Source organism: Hyla sarda, chromosome 5 (assembly GCF_029499605.1).
Source record: "Hyla sarda isolate aHylSar1 chromosome 5, aHylSar1.hap1, whole genome shotgun sequence".
Taxonomy (NCBI): Eukaryota; Metazoa; Chordata; class Amphibia; order Anura; family Hylidae; genus Hyla; species Hyla sarda.
The window spans coordinates 83,081,503-83,105,631 of NC_079193.1; the positions used below are offsets into that span (position 1 = coordinate 83,081,503).

At 39.9% G+C, this 24,129-nt stretch overlaps 1 protein-coding gene across 6 annotated transcripts in view; it reads right to left on the minus strand.

Annotated features, from left to right (window-relative positions):
- GSDME (gasdermin E) overlaps positions 1-24,129 on the minus strand; it is a 151,605-nt gene that overhangs the window by 6,969 nt on the left and 120,507 nt on the right. The window lies entirely within an intron of this gene.

Consider the following 24,129-nt stretch of genomic DNA (forward strand, 5'->3'; position numbering starts at 1 on the left):
TTTAAATACAAAAAGGCGCCAAAAACAAGGGGGCGTGGCCCAGATGTGGGATGTCACAGATAATAAGGAAACAAGTTCATAAAATACAAGGCATAATAGCAAAAAGAGTAAATTTATATAGTCAGCATCGTATTGGGACATACATGCCTCACGAGTATTGCAGAAATATTAAAAAAATGTGAGAGAACTCACATTTTTTTATATTTCTGTAATACTCGTGAGGCATGTATGTCCCAATACGTTGCTAACTTTATACATTTACTCTTTTTGCTATTATGTCTTGTATTTTATGAACTTTTTTCCTTAACATCTGTGACATCCCAAATCTGGGCAACGCCCCCTTATGTTTTTGGTGCCTTTTTTGTATTTAAATATGCATCTGTCTCACTGTGTTTGTATAACTGATCTGAGGAAGAGGGAATCCCCTCTACAAAACGCATCATCTGTACATTTTATTATTCTTTATACAAATAAACAACCGTTTCTAATAACTTAAGGTATATTTGGCCTTACTCCACTGTCTGATTACCAAGCTGGCAGCGCCTGGACTACACAGGTCTTTTTGCCTCTCTCCTTGATGATTGCTTCAGGACAAGTGCCTACTTGTTTCCTGCGACCTCCGGCTCAGCAGCTCCTTGGACATCAGTGTGTACCCCTTTACAGGGTGATATGTGCTTTTTATTTCTTTCGGTGAGCAGCCACCTATAAGACCTGTGGGTTTCCCACATCATTTTCCCCAATTATAAAGGGTAATACACGAGGTGACATTCTCTGTCTTTTCTTCCTTTTATTCCTTATTACTGAGAAAGCATACCTTTGCAGTAATAGACGCTTTGTGTAAGTACAAATAATTTACCCAAGAATGTCCAGTTACAGCAAACAGTCATAAAGATCACATCTACTGGACCATTATCACTTACTGGTGAGCAGCTTGGATTTAATTTGTCAGGATGGGGGTGGTTTTTCCACAGCAGATAACTGTACAGCTATGGCCAGCATCTTAGTAATGAGGAAAGCCTTTAAAGCCCCATAAAAACCTATGAAAGTGATTCTGTCACTTAAATAGATGTATCCATATGCTCACAAAAGGTAAACCAGATTCGGAGAGTTTTGACAAATAGTTTCCTTCTTCCCATATATTTGATTCAGATAGGCCTAGATTAAAGCACCCTGACCTGACTGGCATAGTTATCCATTTAATATATTAAACATGTACCTTGATCATTTTAACAAACTTCCAACATGCCATAGTGGCATGTTAAAAGTTAGTATCTACGGAGGTCCAGATGCTGAGACCTCCACCAATCCCTAGAGGGAAGGGACAGAAGAGTACACATGATGTGCCCCTTTATGTCTGCTCTGCACAACGGATTCAGAAATTAAATGGAAGTCTATGGGATTTCTGTCAACTATATATACCACTTGCTGTGCAATGGTAAGACTAAGGGGCAAGCTTCTGATGCTTTATTTTACCCATTTGTTTGGGTCCCAGAACCCGAACCCTTTACCGATTAAAAGGCCAATGCCCCACCTTTGAAAGAACCAGTGCTGCCCAATATTCATAGCATGTGTTTAATGTTTTTTTTCTTTTTCCCACCAATGCTGTAACATGGCATACCACATGTACTTTTAAAATGTTGCACTAAAGAAAATAACTTTATAAACTGAAATGTGCTGGAGTTACTAAATATTGTTTTATGGATAACTCTGCAGCCAAGGAGGTTATCTGAGTATCTTTAAGATGTTGGGATATAATGAAGCTGTGAACGTGAAGTAGGTGAGCACATAGGCCCAGATTTATCAAACTGTGTGAGAGAAAAAGTGGAGTGATTTCCCCACAGCAACCAATCACAGTTCAGGTTTCACTTTACCTCAGATCGTTAGCTGAGCTGGGATTGGTTGTTGTGGGAAAATCTCTCCACTTTTTCTCTCACACAGTTTGATAAATCTGGGCCATAGTTTTTATGTGTGGATAGTAGTATGATTAGACTCTAGCCTATCAGATTTTTCCATCTAGAGACCCATGTGAGCACTTGATTGGTGCACGGAGCAGGCAAGGAGACCTCCGGCCACCATTTTGACTAATCAAAACCCTGAAATTGGGCTACTGGTGGTCCGACGAGTCTTACAAATCTCCAGCATTACATTTCATGTCATGATCAGTATTGATTTTGGCAACTGAAGGATTAATGGTGGGCATCAGCATGATCGCTAATGTCAGCCATTAGCGGTGGGTGCCTGCTGGATTCATAGTCCAGATGCCTGTCAAGACGTACCAGTACGTGCTGATCTGCCAAGTACCAGGAAGCCAGGGCATGCATCTACAGCCATTGTCCCCTAGTGAGTGATAAAATAACTGTACTCCTTGAAGTTATTCTGTTTAGCTATCTCATATATTGAGAAGATAGATTGCTCTGGTAAGGATTTGAGATGAAAGATGAAACTATTTGATTTGCATTGTTTAAAGTGGTTCATCATGAATTTAGATGCTTTATCCCCAGTGGAAAGTCATACAATAAATTCCTCAACTCAGTTCATATGTCTAAATGATGTAAAGCCAGTTACTTTATATGCGCAGTTCTATCTTATTATTTTGGGCAGTAAGAGATGAGATATGTTGTTCCCTTTGCCTCTTTGGGTGAGAATAAAAGCTTATAAAGTGCCCCTAATAAATGATTTATAGAAAATAATAGAGTACTTGCTTCTTTGAAAGATGTTGTTTAACCCCTTCCTGCAAATAAACGTCCATTTTCCCTGTGACTTAACGCAAATGGACATATATATATATGTCCATTCATAATCGTGGTGCCGTGGGTATGCGGGCAGTGATCGGCAGCGGGGGTTGGCGATCGCATATCACTGGGCACCCGCTGCAACTGTCAGGAGCGGAGCTGCGCTCCCATCCTGACAGCTGACCCTTTCAGTATAGTGGTCAATCTGACCGCAGCACCGATCGCCAGTGACAGAGGGAGGGAGCTGCCTCTGTTCTCAAATGAGACTCCGCGATTCGATCGCGGGGTCTCATTGGTAGCCATGGCAACTGAAGCCGATCAGGCTCAGCACAAGGCAGAGTCTGATCTGCTATGCACAGCTGTCAGTGTTACATTGATAGGGATAATGCATTGCAGTACAGATCTGTACTGCAATGTATTATAAGTGTCAAGTCCCCTAGTGGGACAGTAAAAAAAAAAAGGAAAATAAAGTAAAGAAAAATAAAAATACAGTAAAAAAAAAATAAACAATATAAATAAATAAAAATGAACATACACAATCTCTCTCCCTTTCCCAAAAAATTATATACACATATTTGGTATCGCTGCATCCATAACAACCCAAGAAATAAGACTATAACATTATTCAACCAGCAAGATGAATGCCGTAAAAAAATAATAAATAAATAAGTAAAAACCTTGCCAAATTTATGGCTTTATATTAATGCCGCCTCTGTGAAACTAAAATAAAAAGTGATCAAAATGTCCCATGTACCCCAAAATGGTACCACTAAAAACGTCAACTCCTCATGGAAAAAATTTGCTATCACACGACATTGTCAGTATAAGCACAACCTCCACCTGTGAACGTCGGGCCCTCATACCACCCTCATGGAGTCTGTTTCTGACAGTTTGAGTGGACACATGCACATTTGTGACCTGCTGGAGGTCATTTTGCAGGGCTCTGGCAGTGCTCCTCATTGCACAAAGGCAGAGGTAGTGGTCCTGCTGTTGGGTTATTGCCCTCCTACGGCCTCCTCCACGTTTCCTAGTAGCACCTCCATGCTCTGGACACTACGCTGACAGACGCAGCAAACCTTCTTGCCACAGCTCGCATTGCTGTGCCATTCCGGATGAGCTGCCCTACCTGAGACACTTGTGTGGGTTGTAGACTCCATCTCATGCTACCACTAGAGTGATAGCACCGCCAGCATTCAAAAGTCAACAAAACATCAGCCAGGAAGCATAGAAACTGAGAAGTGGTCTGTGGTCACCACCTGCAGAACCACTCCTTTATTGGGGGGTGTCTTGCTAATTGCCTTTAATTTCCACCTGTTGTCTGTTCCATTTGCACAACAGCATGTGAAATTGATGTGAAATCATTGTTGCTTTCTGACTGGACAGTGGGATTTCACTGAAGTGTGATTGACTTGGAGTTATTCCCTTTATTTTTTTGAGCAGTGTTTAATTCCTGGAAAGCAAAAAAGGCAAATCCTGAAAAGAAGGCAAATCCTGTAAACAAACACATCCTTGGTTTCTCATAGGCATAGATCGTACGGCTGTGTAGCGGGAGTGGCACTTGGTGCCAACATCTTTCCTTACAGGAATAAATAACTGAACTGCTCTGAGAGAGACACAAAGTCCATTATTATATGCAAAGGAGCATTAAACATTTCTCTTACAGGATCTGTGCCTAACCATTGCACACCTCTCTAAGATTTGTGACTATGAACACTGCAGCCTTTCCATTCACAGGGTCGTTGCATATCAGACCTTTGTTTACAGGATCTGCCTTATTTTTAGGATTAGCTTTTTTGCTTTACAGGAATTATATATCAGCAAACAGAGAACTATTCTTTTTCAGGACTCACATCTAACAAATAGAGTATTCCATATTTTTATATACGAGATACTGATATTTTCATATTGTGATTATATATACCATAATTAGAATTGGTCATTTAGTACATATAGAGGGCGATTATGAGTTTATATTTAATGCGCTTTGTTCTAACTTATATTAGACAGTTATTTGCATATAAGAGGGGCAGTATTAGCAGCATACAGCCGTAGGGCCCTGTGGTTTGAGTGCTTTTATCACAGTATTGTATTATTGATTGTCCATTTTTAAAAAAAATAAATATTCGTGTTCAATTATACCATTTCCAGACATTCATTATACATCTGTACTTGGGACGGATGGTAAATTGAGGACTGAAGAACATTGTCGTTTTATTCATTTTCTGGGTGTGAGAATATCTCCGTTAACCTCATTTATTTTATTGTGAGCTGCACATATACATATTTTAGCCTCTCACAAGTAGTTGTGTCAGGTTTATGCTGCTTGGAGAGAGAGGGGACTCACTGCAACAGGTCCCGTTTCCAAGTTGCTGGCCAACCTCAGGTCGGAAGCCCCACTTTTAAATCCTGAAGGTGCGATGAGATTAGTTTATTGGGTGGCATGGATGTTAGGCCTGTGCAGCCACAGCTACAGCTGCCGAAAATTCTGCCTTTGCAGGAGCTTCTGTAAAGCTTGGCTGGTGAGCTTAGTGGCAAGCACCCCTCCCCTATCCATGCATTTGGTAATGGTAAATATGATATGGCAGTACAAGTACAGTATACAGTGTGTGAGTGTGTATGTATAAACACACAAATATATATACAAATATATATATAAATAAATATATATACACACACATATATATATAATTTATTTATTTATTTTACCAAAATATGATTTAATCACATACTGTGATGAACCTATAGCTTTCTATGGGTCAAAATATGCCAACAGATGTCTATTTAATATTTGGTTGACACATAGTAACACTTCTTTTAGAAGATATTGTACAGCATAGACTGCTACACTTTTTAGGACAGACAAGCCAAACCAAATCTGGGTGCCTTTTCTGCACATTGAGTAATCGTATTTAAGTAATAAAAAACCTAAATAACAAAGGGGAACGGACCCAAAGAAGAGTAATGGAATGGTTATCTTCTAAAAGACAAAATTTGAACTATAAAATATTTGCAGTACTATTCATAATGCTGCTAAACTGTGAAGCGCTTTGACCCTATTAGAAAAACAATTGTCAAGTTCTGGCTATAATACCTCTGGTAGAAGGTCTCTTTAGAATGAACTTGGGAACAATTAGCAAAATATTAAGAAGCAGCAATAAAAAGATATGTTAAAAGCCATGAAACAGACAAAAAATCGTGATTCCACTTGGGGGCCATCCAACAGATGTCCATCGTGCCAAGTGCCATAGCAACACGGATCTCACGGCTGTTTGAAAAATATGCTCCTCTGTGATTAAATAAGGTTCTATTTTCATTGAGATGCTGTTATAATCCTTAAATCAACATCATCCATTTTTAAGCAAAGTAAACTCCTTTGTTTTATCTCCCTTAATAGAAAATGCCACAAATTTTGGTGTTACTCTGGTTATGTAAACTAAACTAGTCTAAATGTGGTGCATGTTGTAATTGTTTTATAGCTAATTTTCTGAATAATTATTCTATAATATAATTTAAAGGGAATGTTTCAGCAGTTTTACATTACACTGGGCTTTCTTGAACTTGTAAAGTGTCCTGCCTTGGCTGCAAACTTTTCCCTTTGCTCTAGATTGTCAGCGCGTTCTCCTGCTGGATAGGACTTTTTGTGACACACAAGACCGGTTGAGCTATCAATCTAGAGCAGAGGGAATAGCTTGCAGCAGATGAGCCAGAACATTTATCCTGTTTATGTATGGCCACCAGACACATAGCAGCTCATTGGCATATGAAGTGTGGGTGACTAAAAGTTTTTTTTTTTTTTTCTGTTGCCCTAGTAGTAGCCACATAGGTACACTTGATTCCTCAGGACCTGTTTTGCGGTGTTAGCAGTTTGGTGAGTTCGGAGATGAAAGATGTTTGGATTAGCTTCATTTCTACAACTATGCTCTGAAATGTTCACAGTAAAATGTTCCTATTGATTTAAACACCAGGAAATAAGTAGCAGATTATGTCACATTTGTCAGTGGATTTATTTATTTTATTTTAACAAAAACAAGTTAAATAAAACCCTCCCCAAGAATGAACTACGCCTAACGTGTAACACCGACATGCTGTGATAAGGCACTGGGTATTTGCGATGTGTTAAGCAAGTGTAACATAGCTACAGAAGAATAACATGTCTTTAATACCCTGTTGCACAGCTGTTAGAATGCAAGTACTGTAGGATATCTACAGGAAGATTTTCAAACAATTGATATGTATGGGATAGGTTAGCACGTGCTCCTGATGGCTGAAAATCACAAAAAAACTTTTGAAAAATGTACTGGTCAGAACTCTTACTGATCACTGGTAATAAATTTGCCCGAGTAGGGGTAGCTAAAGCATTTTATTATTTTATATTATTTATATTATGGCTGGAATTTAATGAGTGCTCTACCTGTATGAGCAAGCTGAGCTTGCTTTGCTTGATGTAAAGGTGACATCTCTTGCTGCTGCTGGCAGCAAGAAAGCTGCAGTTCTCTCTGAAATACTGGTTGTGAATCAATGTTCTATAGCAGAGGTTCTCAAACTGTGCCCCCCAGTGCCATGGGTGGCTTCCAAGGGTGCCACAGCTGCCAGAGGATGCCATGAAGTAGGGAGCATCTAGCAAGTGTAGAGATACTGCGGGCAGCACTGGGAGGCAACAGGCTTTTGTTGCCTCCAGGCACTCCCTGCAGTCTCTCTTATCTGTGACTTTCAAGTGCAGGCACTGTCACTATACCACGGTGCCTGCTGGGAGCCTTATACTACAGGGGGGCCTAATACTATAGGAGGCCTAATCCTACAACAATGAACCTTATACTACTAAAGGGGTACATATACTACAGGGCATTTAATGCTAGTACATGGGGACCTAATACTAGCACAGGGGGTCCTAATTCTACAGGGAACCGAATATTACGACTACTACAGGGGGGGGGGCTAATACTACAGCAGGCCGAGAGGTGGCCATAACTACTATATGGGGACATGGTGTGAGTCATATACTATACTACATGGGAGTTTGGAGGGCAACTTACTAATACATGCATGCTACAACTGTTAGATCTGCATATGTTGTGAGCATTAGAAAAATCCTGATACACTAAGGGAGCCACGAACCGAAAAAGTTTGGAAACCACTGTTCTATGAAATGTAATAGTATAACCTTAAAAAAACCACAAAAGAAGTCTAAGTTAGGGAGAAAGAGGAAGATAAAATGAGTTTTTATGTTGGAGTACATGACTCTTGAAAGGCATCGCACAGTTCTGACCGGTGGTGCCAGAGAAAGAATAATTGAGAAGCCCTGGTTTAAATAAAGCTGCAATATTTGATTTCATCGATTGCTCTGTAGAGAAGATCAAGAGCCCAAAGCTTTTCTGTTGTCAGTGCAATTTATGCTACAATCCCAGAAAGGAAGACATTCTATTACACTTGTCATGTGGTGCCTAGACAACAGTATGACGAATAAGCAAGATGTTGTAGCTGACTACATAGAGAAGTTCAAAAACTCAAGAGAAAATATAGATAATTGGTTTTCTCAACCCAAAAATTGATAGAGATATCCCTTGGTGAAAATAAATAGTATGTATCATGAGCGAAAGATCACCAATAAGGCCTAGATATCAAATCTTATTTTAATTGGTTATAAAAATGTTTACAAAAAGTGTTAAATAATAGTGGGAAGGGGGTGAGGGTACAGGTGAGTGCCTACACTCTGAGCCCTACCTATCTAGGGGGGCTCCTAAACTAAGTGTGGATGGGAACAGGAAACAGAGACAATAAATACAAATAAGTTAGCCTCTTCTACCAACACGTTTTGCCTAATGTGGATACATAGGCTCATCAGGGGACAAGAGGACAACAAGTATATACAACGATAAGAAGATATTAGTAGATTAAAGCGTTAGTGGGTTAACACTTAGATAATAAACGATTAACATAAACATGAGACAGATGCATTAAGATAGACGGAAATAGATAAAAGTCGGTCTCAGTGGTCAGGGACAGTCAAACTTGAATATATGTCATGGTAATGTCAGTGTCCAGATGTCAAAGTATAGATGAACAAAGACACTAGAAATGTAGAAATGTGGGATACACAACGGAGTATCAAAAATATAAGATGTGTAAAAATATCATGCACAGGTCAAAATGGTAGCAGAGAAATAATCTTCAGAATATTTCTAGGTTCACTCCATGGAATATTTCATGCTGCAAAATAAATTACAGAACATGAGACGTCCAATCTCAGAAGGTACTCAAACATATAATAGCTTAGAAATTTATCTTACCACAGTTGCTAGTATGTGGTGGGCGCCATAATAGATAATAAATGGTGATATACCAAAGGGCAACGTTAGGTCTAAACAAAAAGATAAACGCAAAAAATGTAGTATACAACCATAGTGTAAAACCAGAAATAGAGACATTGGAACAATTGCATACCCTGATATGGAGACCTGTTCATATTGTATATCCCATATAAACCAGATTCAATTAGATCCAGGTAAAGTTGATGACTGTAAACCCCAAATTGAGAACAGAACCAAACAATATTCTCCATGTGTTTCAATAAAGGATAAATATGACAAAACTAGAAGCCAGTTCCACTGACCTGTCCACAGCAGGTAGATAGAGTCAGCGTGTATACAGATAAAGTCGTGCCCCAGCAGCCCGAGGTGAGTCCCAGGTAACTGATGAAAAATAATAAGACCAATAGTAGTTGGAAATAGGAAGCTGTACACAAAGACAATCAATAAGGTGCCTAGTACAGCCCATCTTAAATACCTTGTTAGATAGAAGTACTATGTCTGCTACCGAGGGTGGTGAGCACCAGCACGCTGCTGGATACAGTGGCTCACCCGGCGTTTAAATGGCGATCCCGGACTTCTTTGATGATGCTGCTTCCGGTATGTGGAACGCAGCAGAGACGTCACATCCGGTAAGATGAACCGCAGGGTGGGCAGAGCCCTATTACGGCGCTACTTACAATATGTGGAACGCAACCAAAAATGTATTGTAGTTAAATGAACCGCAAAACAATGCGGCTCCTAGTGCCTGGAACGCAACGGGACGTCACTTCCGGTCCCCGTGGACCGCAAACAAGCGCAGTCAGGATTAAGTACTGGCCCCTATAGCCCAGATACTGCTATCAATCCACGGAGTAACACATAACATCACATCGGGTTGAGATATATAGACCGGCGTGATGTTCATGAAAAATATAAATCCATTGGATTTTACAGGAAAAATAGATAATGAATAGATGTAAACAATATAGGAAATGGGCGATAGGAGCAACAAGGGCCTACATAGAGAATAAAAGTATGTTAAAAAACACACATGGAGAATTATTGATTTATATAGTTTGTTTGGTCAAGCACCACTGGGACCAAAAGATACAGATGGCAAGCAACTCAAAACACATGGAGAATATTGTTTGATTCTGTTCTCAATTTTGGGTTTACAGTCATCAACTTTACCTGGATCTAATTGAATCTGGTTTATATGGGATATACAATATGAACAGGTCTCCATATCAGGGTATGCAATTGTTCCAATGTCTCTATTTCTGGTTTTACACTATGGTTGTATACTACATTTTTTGTATTTATCTTTTTGTTTAGACCTAACGTTGCCCTTTGGTCTATCACCATTTATTATCTATTATGGCGCCCACCACATACTAGCAACTGTGGTAAGATACATTTCTAAGCTATTATATGTTTGAATTCCATGAGTACCTTCTGAGATTGGACGTCTCATGTTCTGTAATTTATTTTGCAGCATGAAATATTCCATGGAGTGAACCTAGAAATATTCTGAAGATTATTTCTCTGCTACCATTTTGATCTGTGCATGATATTTTTACACATCTTATATTTTTGATACTCCGTTGTGTATCCCACATTTCTACATTTCTAGTGTCTTTGTTCATCTATACTTTGACATCTGGACACTGACATTACCATGACATATATTCAAGTTTGACTGTTCCTGACCACTGAGACCAACTTGTATCTATTTCCGTCTATCTTAATGCATCTGTCTCATGTTTATGTTAATCGTTTATTATCTAAGTGTTAACCCACCAACGCTTTAATGTACTAATATCTTCTTATCGTTGTATATACTTGTTGTCCTCTTGTAACCTGATGAGCCTATGTATCCACATTAGGCGAAACGCGTTGGTAGAAGAGGCTAACTTATCTGTATTTATTGTCTCTATGTTTCCTGTTCCCATCCACACTTAGTTTAGGAGCCCCCCTAGATAGGTAGGGCTCAGAGTGTAGGCACTCACCTGTACCCTCACCCCCTTCCCACTATTAGTTAACACTTTTTGTAAACATTTTTATAACCAATTAAAATAAGATTTGATATCTAGGCCTTATTGGTGATCTTTCGCTCATGATACATACATAGAGAAGTTGCCAGACAAAGGCCAAAAGATTGTCCTTTTTCCATCTGGCTGATATACATCATTATACCTCCAAAGACGGTATAGAACAGAGTAAGGCTGCATTCACATCTCGTTTTTGCAATACGGTTCCCGTATTCGGTTTCACTGAAAAAAAACTTATGGAACCGTATTGCAAACCGTATGTATAGACATTTCATAGAAAACCGTATGCCAACCATAGCATCCGGTTGTGTACGTTTTGCAACACTTACAGTTTTATCTGTTTTTTTCCCATACACAAAACCGTAGTCTATTTTTATTTTTTTTTTAAATAGTGGTCTATGGGAACCGTACTGAATCGTATGTGCGTACGGTTCCATCCGGTTTGCACAATACGGTTTTGCAGTTTGCACATGCGCAGTGCATGCTGAAAGTTCTTCCCACAAATAGAACAAGAAGAACTTTATTTAATTAAGGACAAACATAAAACCGTATCTGTTTTTTTCCCCAAAAACGTATTAAACCGTATGCAACCGGACATCCGTTTTCAAACTGTATACGGTTTAAAACCGTACAGAGGTGTATATATATATATATATATATATATATATATACGGTTGTACACGGTTGTATACGGTTCAGTCCAGTTTTGAGACATACTTTTTTTTTACAAAAAACCTGATATGAGAACCATTTTGCTAAAACGAAATGTGAATGCAGCCTAACAGAAGCATGTCAAGCAGTAAAGAAACAAAACAAAGTTTCCTTTACACATTTGCAATAATAGCCTATGGGGACAGGTTGGCTAAACAATACATAACAGTAGCATCTGCTGCGCATATGCTAAAATAATAATTTATCATAAACATTATAAAATGACAATAAAAGACAGATTTATACATTAAACTAATGCCATTATAGCTTATGGGTAATAGATGACACTTTTAGGCATCCATAACATCCTCTGTTTAAGTTAAACTATATATACGCTAAATGTAAAAAAACGAAACAAAAAATAAATGTAAAGTACACATGGCTTTACTAGGACTCCTTACTGTTTCTGATAAAATATGATGAATGTATAAGTGGATCTCTGTACACAATCTAAAGGGAGCTGAAGACAAGGAATTACTTACACAATGTTGCACATACTGAGCATAAATGAGCAGGAGCAGATGGCAAAAGTCCTTTAGGCAAAATAAGGACATTTTTAATAAAGCCAGCAGACAAAGAGGGTACCATAACCATAAAGAACAGCTGTGGAGAACAAAAGCAGAATTCAAACACCATGCAAACACCAGACTATAAGATCATGAGGATTTGTAGGATGTTCCTTGAAAGTTCTAGTGTAAGGCTGGTTGAGCACATTGGACTTAGAAATTGCACTGCAGCACGCTTTGAACGAACCTGTGAGTAACAGACAGCAGGGGCAGGCTGACCAACCGAGGGACCAGCGCCTTAGCCCCTTTCACAACCTGCCTTCTACCCGCATCACCAGACACTGACCTTTGAAGTGCCGCAAACCTGGAGCCCACCTGTGCGGCCAAGCTTCACGGAGACCCCTTGCCTGCCTTAGTGAGGAGAGAAGATGGAGCAGAAGGAGTCGCATGCATGTCTGGTCCACAAGAGAGAGAAGACCGGTTAGTCCGCTTAAACAAAAACCACGTCTGGCTGCCCCAGATGAAGAGACTGGCTCACTGTTGCTTTCGGCAGAGACAAGTGAGCCGGATATCTTTGCACCTAGCAAACTTCTGATAAAATGGTCTTGGATTCTGTGTTGAAAGACATGTTGTTGGCCCTACGCAGCTCCTTACAAGCTGATTTTTCTAAACTGCTGCAGCCACTTAAAGTCAACACCTCCCTCTTGGAGCAAAAAGTGTCCCACACAGAAAATAAATTGGTCTCCTTTGCAAAAGCACACAATGACCTGCAGGGGGCACATAATGCGTAAGATGGGAAAGTTGATGTCCTGCATGCTAAAATGGTGGACTATGAGGACCGCAACAGATGTAACAACGCCAAAAGTTGGGATATTCCTGAGACCATTATTGGCAACCAACTAGCTAAATATATCCAACAAATGATGAGGCATTTACTGTCTGACCTGGAGATTTACAAATACAGTATTGACAGAGCCCATAGGGTGCCTAAGCCCCGTTCATTACCTCAAAACCTACCATGAGACGTATTATCATGTTTTACCTTCTTTCGCACAAAAGACTTGCTGCTACAGTACTCTCGTAGACAACCGACTTTGCCTGAGCCTTATGAGGATGTTCGGATGTATGCGGATCTGTCTGCGGCCACACTGCAGGCAAGACGCAATTTTGGCCAACTCACTGAGATCCTCCAGGACTTGGGAGTCCCTTATCGTTGGGGCTTCCCTACTAAAATCCTTATCAACAAGCAGGGCAAAATCCATGCGCTTTTATCTGTAGAAAAAAGTCTGACTACGCTACAGGAATGGGGAATGCTTCCAGAAGAAGACAAATGTACTTCCCTACAGTCCAAATCCCCGGCCAGATGTGAGCCGGAGTGATGCAGAATGTTTACCATTAATTTCCTCCATATCTGTTTTTCTAGATGCTAAGAAAGATAGATATATGAGATATATGTTTGCTGATTTCTCCATTTGCCCGCACCCACTGATCCAGTGTTCCCGTAGAGGACTTTGCACATCTTGGTTTGTAATATTGATGGCACGATTTACACCATTGCCAACCTATATGCCCCCAACACACGTCAAAGTGGTTTTCTGAAATGCACATTTAAATTTATAGCATCAGTACAACAGGGAGAGACAATCATACGTGGTGATTTTAACTCAGTCTCCGACCCTATGTTAGACCATTCGAAAGCCTCTAAAAGTCGCTCTTTTTATCTTAAAGAGCTTATTGCCTCCTATGCTCTTTGATTCATAGCACTTACAAAATGCTTCAGAACGCGACTACACATACTGTTCACCAAGATTTCAAACCTACTCTAGAATCAACATGATTCTTACCTCAAGGGCCCTGTTAGATACAACTTTATGCGCCAACATTGGGGAATGGACATTGACAAATCATGCCCCAGTTTTACTATCACTTACTGACACCTCAACTAAACATAGCGACTTTGCCTGGAGAGCTAAATCACACCTCCTAGAACATTCCGAACATAGTCGTTCCCAAGAAAATTTTCTCATTGACTACTTCTGTCTAAATGACACTCCAGATATCACTTCCACAACATTGTGGTTAGCACACAAAGCTGCTATCAGAAGATAGTCTATTCAGCTGGGTTCTACCCTTAAAAAATAGCGAACTCAATCAGTCAATGAGTCAATTGGTAAAATAGCTACTTTAGAAGCCCTACACAAGGCCTCTCCCAGCCCAGACATTGCTTCTTAGCTTCTCCAGGAAAGGGTCCACCTAAGACAAATTCTTCTATACCATTATGAAAAAGACCATAAAAAAAATCTAGGCTTAGATTCTATACACAAGATAACAAACCTGGTTCACTCTTGGCTAAGAGACTGAAACCATGTGCTGCCAAATACCGTATTCCAGCACTGAAACATCCTACTACCCAGTCAACAATCCTATCTCCTAGAGGTATTGCTAATGCCTTCAAAGACTATTATTCTAGTCTTAATAATCTAAACTCTGACACCCGGACGACCCAACCAAGTAAGGATACCATTGCTGCCTTCCTGTCCTCTCTTCATTTGCCTCGCTTATCTGCCCACACTCTTCCTCTTTTATTTCTCCTATTGCTACTCAAGAGGTATTGAAAGCAATTAACCCGCTACCAGCTGACAAGGCCCAAGGACCCGATGGTCTTCCTAGTAAGTACTACAAAAAATTTAGCCAAACCCTACTGCCTTACCTTTTTCTTTGCTATGGAAAAAGGGACACTACCGAGAGAGATGTTGACTGCCCTCATCACTACCATACCTAAGCCAGGTAAGGCTACAGACCAAACTACTGGCCTTTATCACTCCTCAATGGAGATGTAAAGATTTATGCAAACATTTTGGTTTCTAGACTTATGCCCTTTCTCCCACAGCTGATATGAACTGACCAAGTGGGTTTCACATTGGGACGGCAAGCCCCTGACAATACTAGGAGAGTAATTTTCCTTCTTCAGCATTGCGAGCATTTTAATACCCCATCAGCCTTCTTAACACTCGATGCTGAAAAAGCTTTCGACAGGGTGAACTGGGAGTATGCTTTCTCTACACTGGAGTCTTTTGGCTTATCTGGCTCCATTTTTACCGCAATCCAAGCACTATATTCCAATCCTGCTGCAAGTTTGTTTGTCAATGGAGCATTGTCCGACCAGTTCACCCTGTCGAACGGAACAAGACAGAGGTGCCCATTTTTACCCCTTCTCTTTGTCCTGACAATAAAGCCTCTGGCTCAAGCCATTCGAACCCACCCTGACATACATGGAGTATTACATCGCCGATGATGTAATACTAACTCTCACCAATGTTGAGACCTCTGAACCTCGCTATTTCAGGTTATGCAACAATTTAGCAGTGTATCCTTTTATAAGCTCAACGCTTCAAAATCACACATACTCCCAGTACACTTACCCACAACATTGGTGTCTTCCCTGAAAGTTTAACTGAGAATGGCAAGAAAATGCTGTTTCTTATCTAGGCATCCACCTTACTTCTTCTTCTCAACTCTTTCAAGCTAATTTCCCTCCTTCAGCTACCTCTATCTCCAAATCCCTACTATCTTATTCTCAACATATTCTCTCTTGGTTTGGTCGTCTGGCTGCTTTCAAAATGCTACTCCTCCCGAAACTCCTCTATTTCTTTAAAACAATCCCGATCCGAATCCCAAAATCCTTTTTAACTTCTCTAGGCAGAACTATATCCCAGTTCATTTGGAATGGTAAGAAGCCAAGAATTGCCTGAAAAGTGATGACCATGCATAGAGAGGTGGGAGGACTAGGACTTCCGCAGCTAGAGGATTATCAAAGGGCCTGTATTCTAGATCAATTGCAACATTGATGGTCGAACAATAAAGAAAAAATGTGGGTTACACTAGAAACTGCATGCTCCTTTCCTACTTCCCTAAAATCACGTCTACAGTTAATAACCAAGGGCTTCTCTCCCCCTCACTCATACCTCTCTGCCGTTAAAGTGTCAGACCACATGTGGAAATTCTTACTTAGACAATCTCACCCGAAAATTACATGTCCGCTGGATAATGTACCACTGGACTTTCTGTCTTATCATTTACTTGATCTCGATCTTAGCTCCTGGATAGATAAGGGTATACTAGTGGCACATGACCTTATTGGCCCACATGGAAGTGTCCATTTCCAATCTCTAAGTTATAAAAGTCCCTATGTGGGAGGACATATTTTTAAGAGCCTACAACTTTGAAGCTTATTGACTACAGAATTCCGACACTCAATTAAATTACCCGCAGTAGTGTATTAGTTTCTCCCGAAACAAACAAAAAAGGTATCACATTTTTCTACAACCTTTTAGATGATGAACACAGCCCTACAAAATTCTCCTTTATGGAGAAATGAGAGACAGATCTAAAAAATACCTTTACCATTGAACAGTGGCTCAAATCCTTAAAAAACTTTCAGAAAATATTCTGTGTATGAACCATCAAGAAACCATTTCCAAAACTATTTACCTCTGGTACTATACACCCTCTAGGTTGCACCTGCTCAACTCTGAATGCTCTAACCTTTGCTTGCAAAATTGTGGACACGTAGGTACATTGCTCCATACATTATGGGAGTGTCCAAAACTACAACCTTTATGGACAGGTGTAGCCATGCTTTTGAAGAGACTGGTGAGCTGTGAATTTAAACTATTACCAAGTTTAAAGGAGAAAAAAAAAAGTGTGTAGCTCACTTAGACCAGAGGTATGTACCCAAGGTTACTGGTGATGCCTTCACCCAAAAATGCCAGGAATAAATAATATATGGATGTATAAATAATTGTGCAATGAATTATATATACCAGTCCTGAAAGGTACATATGAAAGGAAAAGTGGATGGATCCAGTGATAAAGTAAATTACAATTTATTCTGGTAAAAATAGATATCTATACTTAAAGCCTCCTGTCGCCCTAGCAGGGCCCTTGCATCGGGAAAAGGGGCTCAGCAGATGTATAAGAAAGATAGGAAAGTTCATTGGTAGTGCAGTGCAAAGTTCAGCAATATAGTATAATATGATATGAGCAAGTTCGGTTAGGGGCGTATAATCGTTGGGACTTTATGTTTGCAACAGCTGGATGCCCCTTGTTTTGGGACCACTCTCATACACGCGCATCTTGTGCATCACTGACACGCAGACGCCGGCTTCCACTCCCGAACCAAAACAGGACTTACCTGCTGTCTCTACATCGTCAGCCACAGCAATCATCTCCTCACAAGGCCGGACGCCATCCTGTGCCAGCCACAGACTGCCGAACCATTCAAAGGCTCCATCGCGCAGACGGGCACAATCCTTAGTACCGGACGCTTCCGTGCCAGCCCGGACTGCATGCCTCTCCAGTATCCATATGGTCGGTAAATGGTGCCGTGCACCAAACCCTGTGTCATTTAAGTGCCATTATATCACCAACGATTATACAGCACGAACAGAACGTGCTCATATCATATTATACTATATTGTTGAACTTTGCACTGCACTACCAATGAACTTTCCTAGCAAATAGAGCATTATAAAACAGCAAATCTACCCAGCTGCTACTCCATTATCTTAGTTGGTATACATGCCTGATTTTTACATTTTATTGCCATACAATTTTATATACCATTTTTATTTTATTTTATTCATATACTTCTTGACATTCTTATACATCTGCTGAGCCCCTTCACCCGATGCAAGGGCCCTGCTAGGGCGACAGGAGGCTTTAAGTATAGATAGCTATTTTTACCAGAATAAATTGTAATTTACTTTATCACTGGATCCATCCTCTTTTCCTTTCATATGTACCTTTGAGGACTGGTATATATAATTCATTGCACAATAAATTATACATCCCTATATTATGTATTACCTAGTTTAGCCCTCTTATTGATTGACTTAGATCTTCTGCCCACACAAATCCGTACCCCAGTAGCTTTTGTCTTAATGGCAGCAAAACTCCTAGTCTGCTGATACCCCATCCCTGATTGCGATTATTAATTTAGTTAATGTGTCTTGCACATATGAGAGTACCGTATATACTCTTTTGTCCATGGCCAACATGTTAAATACCTTACACAATGGGGTCCATGGCTGTCAAACCCTCACTGCCCATCCTACACTCTAAATTGACTCTATTGCTTTGCTATGCTAAATCCGATTATACTGTCTACTAGTCATGGCAGTGTAAAACAGTCACCAATTGTAGACATCATAAGTTATGTTACAAGTCCAAAGTAGACGGTCCGATATTGGGGGGAAAGCTTATATTCCTGTGACTAATGTGTTTTATTTTTATAACCTTTTCTTTATGTTTCGTTTACTAAATTCATTTTTCTTTACTGTGTACGCCCAACAGAGGCATCTATTTGTCTCGACATGATAACTTATGCTTTTACCTATGTATTTCCTGTTGTGACATGATGTGTCACCTTATTTCTTTCCGCTCTTTGTACAATGTTATATATTTTGAAAATAAAATTATTTGAAAAAAAAAAAAAAAAACTGACAGGTTTGGTAAGGGGTTTATCAAACAAGCCATATTCAGAAGACACCTAGCTATATACACACACAACATATAGGCACAACATTTATTCTTTGAATATGCCGACAGATAAGAACCATTTGGCCCATCTAGTCTGCCCAATAATCTGAATCCTATCAATAGTCCCTGGCCCTATCTTATATGAAGGATAGCCTTATGCTTATCCCATGCATGCTTAAACTCCTTCACTGTATTTGCAGCTACCACTTCTGCAGGAAGGCTATTCCATGCAGACATTGCATATATGCAGCATAGTTCCCGCTGCACAGCGTGAAATATGATCCGTATTCTCCTATGAGCAGACACAAAAGGGCTTCCCCACGGCAGCCCTTTGTGCTCAGTGAGGTTTGCAGGCAGGCCTGTCCGTCACTGTCATGATGGCCCCGCGTCCAAACTTTACTGTACACAGGACTGCCATGGGGAACTCCTTTGTGTCGGCCCATAGGTGACTACGCAGCATATTTTCCGCTGTGCAGTGGATTTTGCACAATGTGAAATATGCAGCGTATAAGCAACATGTGACCCTACCCTTAACGGGAATCTGCCTCTTGGTCTATATAGACAGAAAAGTAACCCATAAATGCACCATTGGCTTTCATTTTTACAGCATTCAATGTGCGGTGGAAATTATTTGATATCTTTATTCTTTCCCCCCAAATACAAGTTTTAAACTGGTCTGTACCCTATATACGGACACTACACAACACGTTTTTCACTCCTCTTATGCAGTCTGCAAATAATGCAATACTGGTCTATAGTGTACAGATTTAATTTGGAAATTGTAACATAACTTAAGTGCCTCCAAATGACTAAATCTAAAAATCTACCAAGAGTTTTACATTAAAATAGCTGGTGTTTGTCTAGTAAATGAGAGAACCATCTCCCCCACAAGGCATGTAGGAAGCCATGTTTCAAACCTATAGGCACTGAATATTACTAGGTAATAACTTGCAAAAAAAATATGATCAACAAACAGCTTTCCATTATGTAAATATACTTATGGGAGAATCATTTCTGATATTTAAATAATTTTTCTTCATCATCTCAAATAAAACAAGAAAAATCCTTGTTGATTTCACAATAACATTCAAACTACTCCTACTACAATTTATTGCTCTAACTTTGGTCACAACCTCACAAAACAGTGTTCATATTGTTAAATTATCCATTGTTTAAACAATTAATAAACAATAAATCCTGAAATACTTTCAAAAGGGAACCTGCCCTCCTTACAGTACTCATGTATGATTGACACACTGAACCTTGGGCGTTGCACAAGTGCGCAGCACGTAGCGGTGTTTCCAGAAACATGCCATGTGTTGAACTACTCTCAAGTTGACATAGCTAATCGATATAATAACTCCCTCTGCTGTAGGAAAGTTGTATTGCAGGCATTTTCATGGCAATTAGCTCTTAAAGGGGTTATCCAGGAAAAAGCTTTTTTTTACATATCAACTGGCTCCAGAAAGTTAAACAGATTTGTAAATTAAAAAAATGGGGTATGTGCAGCTCACAATATAAATTAATCGAGGCTAAATGGAAAGTATTTACACCAAAAAATACTAGTACAAAATAATATATAAGGAAAAAAAGGGGGGGTACCAAATGCCTCTAGACTAATACCATAAAATGGTACATGATGATGAAATTACAGAAAAGATAATAAATAGGACTGTGCTTCACTTTAAATGATGTACAAATTTAATATAAAAAATTGCAAATAGGACATAAAATAAATAATACAAATCTAATACAAAAATGCCTCCTACCACAGGGCCCTTGTGGGGAGGTGAGATAATTAAATACAAAACATATATTAAAAATATTTTAGTAAAAATTATAGCATGTGAATTACGTTCTACCGCTATCTCAATATATTGTAAACCGACATAGTATACTTTTGTGCGGTATACTCCGTTCCCATGTGATTTAGAACAGTTCACAAAGTAATATAGTTACCAACTCCTCAGGGTGGTTTTGGCTGGACGTCCGAGAGATAAATATATGAGGACTGTATTCAGCGCTTGCGTGCGCTTACGGTGACGGGCCCGGATGCCACAGGCCAAAAAAGGTCACCGGTCACGGAATAATGGCAGGCTCGATGGCAGATGCAATGGAGGCTTTATCCAGCGCTGGCATGCGCTTGCGATGACGGGCCCGGTTGCCGCAGGCCAAGGAGAAGTCACCGATCGCGGAGTAGCTCCGGAGATGTAGATATACTCGGAGATATATGGATCTTGCTCCGGAAACAGGGAAAGGAAAGCCTCGTGGAAGATCTCTCGGCGTCTGGTGGAATGGCGGATGAATTACAGCCAGGTGTACAATCAGCAGGTGATGGAGTTGTATCGGGGATAGATGATGGCGGTTTGTAGATTGCGGTAGTCATGCAATAGATATTTCTTTCTCTAGACGCGTTTCAGGGTACTTTATATATGACCCTTTCCTCAGTAGAGATATCTCTACTGAGGAAAGGGTCATATATAAAGTACCCTGAAACGCGTCTAGAGAAAGAAATATCTATTGCATGACTACCGCAATCTACAAACCGCCATCATCTATCCCCGATACAACTCCATCACCTGCTGATTGTACACCTGGCTGTAATTCATCCGCCATTCCACCAGACGCCGAGAGATCTTCCACGAGGCTTTCCTTTCCCTGTTTCCGGAGCAAGATCCATATATCTCCGAGTATATCTACATCTCCGGAGCTACTCCGCGATCGGTGACTTCTCCTTGGCCTGCGGCAACCGGGCCCGTCATCGCAAGCGCATGCCAGCGCTGGATAAAGCCTCCATTGCATCTGCCATCGAGCCTGCCATTATTCCGTGACCGGTGACCTTTTTTGGCCTGTGGCATCCGGGCCCGTCACCGTAAGCGCACGCAAGCGCTGAATACAGTCCTCATATATTTATCTCTCGGACGTCCAGCCAAAACCACCCTGAGGAGTTGGTAACTATATTACTTTGTGAACTGTTCTAAATCACATGGGAACGGAGTATACCGCACAAAAGTATACTATGTCGGTTTACAATATATTGAGATAGCGGTAGAACGTAATTCACATGCTATAATTTTTACTAAAATATTTTTAATATATGTTTTGTATTTAATTATCTCACCTCCCCACAAGGGCCCTGTGGTAGGAGGCATTTTTGTATTAGATTTGTATTATTTATTTTATGTCCTATTTGCAATTTTTTATATTAAATTTGTACATCATTTAAAGTGAAGCACAGTCCTATTTATTATCTTTTCTGTAATTTCATCATCATGTACCATTTTATGGTATTAGTCTAGAGGCATTTGGTACCCCCCCTTTTTTTCCTTATAGATTTGTAAATTACTTCTATTAAAAAATCTTAATCATTTCAGTACTTATGAGCTTCTGAAGTTTAGGTTGTTCTTTTCTGTCTAAGTGCTCTCTGATGACACCTGTCTCGGGAACCGCCCAGTTTAGGTTTGCTATGGGAATTTGCTTCTAAACTGGGCGTTTCCCGAGACACGTGTCATCAAAGAGCACTTAGACAGAAAAGAACAACCTTAACTTCAGAAGCTCATAAGTACTGAAAGGATTAAGATTTTTTAATAGAAGTAATTTACAAATCTGTTTAACTTTCTGGAACCAGTTGATATATATAAAAAAAATTTTTTTTTTCCTGGAATACCCCTTTAAGACAGTTGGGAGATTCCTCTGATGCCTCCTGACACACTTGTTACAGTTACATATTGAGCGTGAATACATCTATACATTGGGGACAGGGTCAGCATTTATCATCAGAAGGCAGAATCACAACTCTTTTTTTATTTATTTAATTTTTTTTTTTAAGTTTACATGCAAACACACAATAGATCCCAATATAGAGCATGCTCCCAACACTTTTTCGTAGAAGTTGTCTTATTAACCTTCTATATCCTAAATCTGCTGTAAAGCAAGTCTCTGGAACTACTGATGCAGACTCACTGTGTATTGAAAATATATAAAACTGGGCAAAAATGATTGAGTTTATATTTGAATAGGTAATAAAATATAAAGTGACATATCCCCATGCTCGTTCTATTTTTTTTTATTTGTATTTTTCTTGTTCTTGTTATTGTGGCTTGTTCCGACAAAGCAATTATCAGGCTCCTCTGGTGTTTTAACCCACCACCTGCAGGTTTCAGCACATTTTACCATCTGGCAAGGGCTGGCATCCTCCTTCTTCTGATGTCTTGTCTGTGCCATTTCATTACTGTTTATTGTTTTCCCCCACCTGTTTATTATTGCTAAGAATATCCTTATTTAATCCCTGCATGTGAAGAAGGCTGATGAAACATATAGGCCCCGATTTAACAAAATGTGTTAGAAACTGGAGGGATTTTGCCTAGAGCAACCAATCACAGCTTAGCTTTCCTATCTTAGTGAGCTCAGGTAAAGTGAAAGCTGAGCTGTGATTGGTTGTTATGGACAAAATTTATCTCAGTTTTTCTCTCACACATTTTGATAAACCATAGTTTTTCATTGTGTCATTTTAAGAGTTCCTGGTTTCCAACTTTATCTCTGTTCCTGATTCCCACCAGTTACCGGACTTTAATTTTAGTTCTGCCCTCTGCCTTGTATCATCCTTTGTACTGCTCTGGATTAGAGATGAGCAAACTTACAGTAAATTCGATTCGTCACGAACTTCTCAGCTCGGCAGTTGATGACTTTTCCTGCATAAATTAGTTCAGCTTTCAGGTGCTCCCGTTGGCTGGAAAAGGTGGATACAGTCCTAGGAGACTCTTTCCCAGGACTGTATCCACCTTTTCCAGGAAGTTCGTGACTAATCGAATTTACTGTAAGTTCGCTCATCTCTACTCTGGATGGCTTCAAGGGATAGAGTAATTAACGACAATTATGGCATATCACCAGGATTTCCAACAGGTGGCAGTCCAATTGTTGTGCTTCTAGAGCTCCTGACAGCTTCCAGTTAGTGTTCTTTTCTTTGTATGCTTCATTTTTGGGTCTGCGAACATAGAGTTGATGTGACTTGCCAAAAGGTACAGTTTTGTCTTATCTGTCCAAAGGACAAGCCACAAAGCTTCAGGGTCCTTTGGAAAGATAAGACAAAAATAGAGCTTTTTTCAGCTCTAGGTTCACAGATGTAAAAGTTGGCATACAAAGAAAAGAACACCCTACCTACTGTGAAGCATTGAGGGGGCTCAGATATATTTTGGGGCTGTTTTGCTGCATCTGGCACAGGGTGCCTTAAATCTATACAGGGTAGAATGAAATCTTAAGGCTATCAAGGCATTCTGGAGTAAAATGTTCTCTTAGTGTCAGT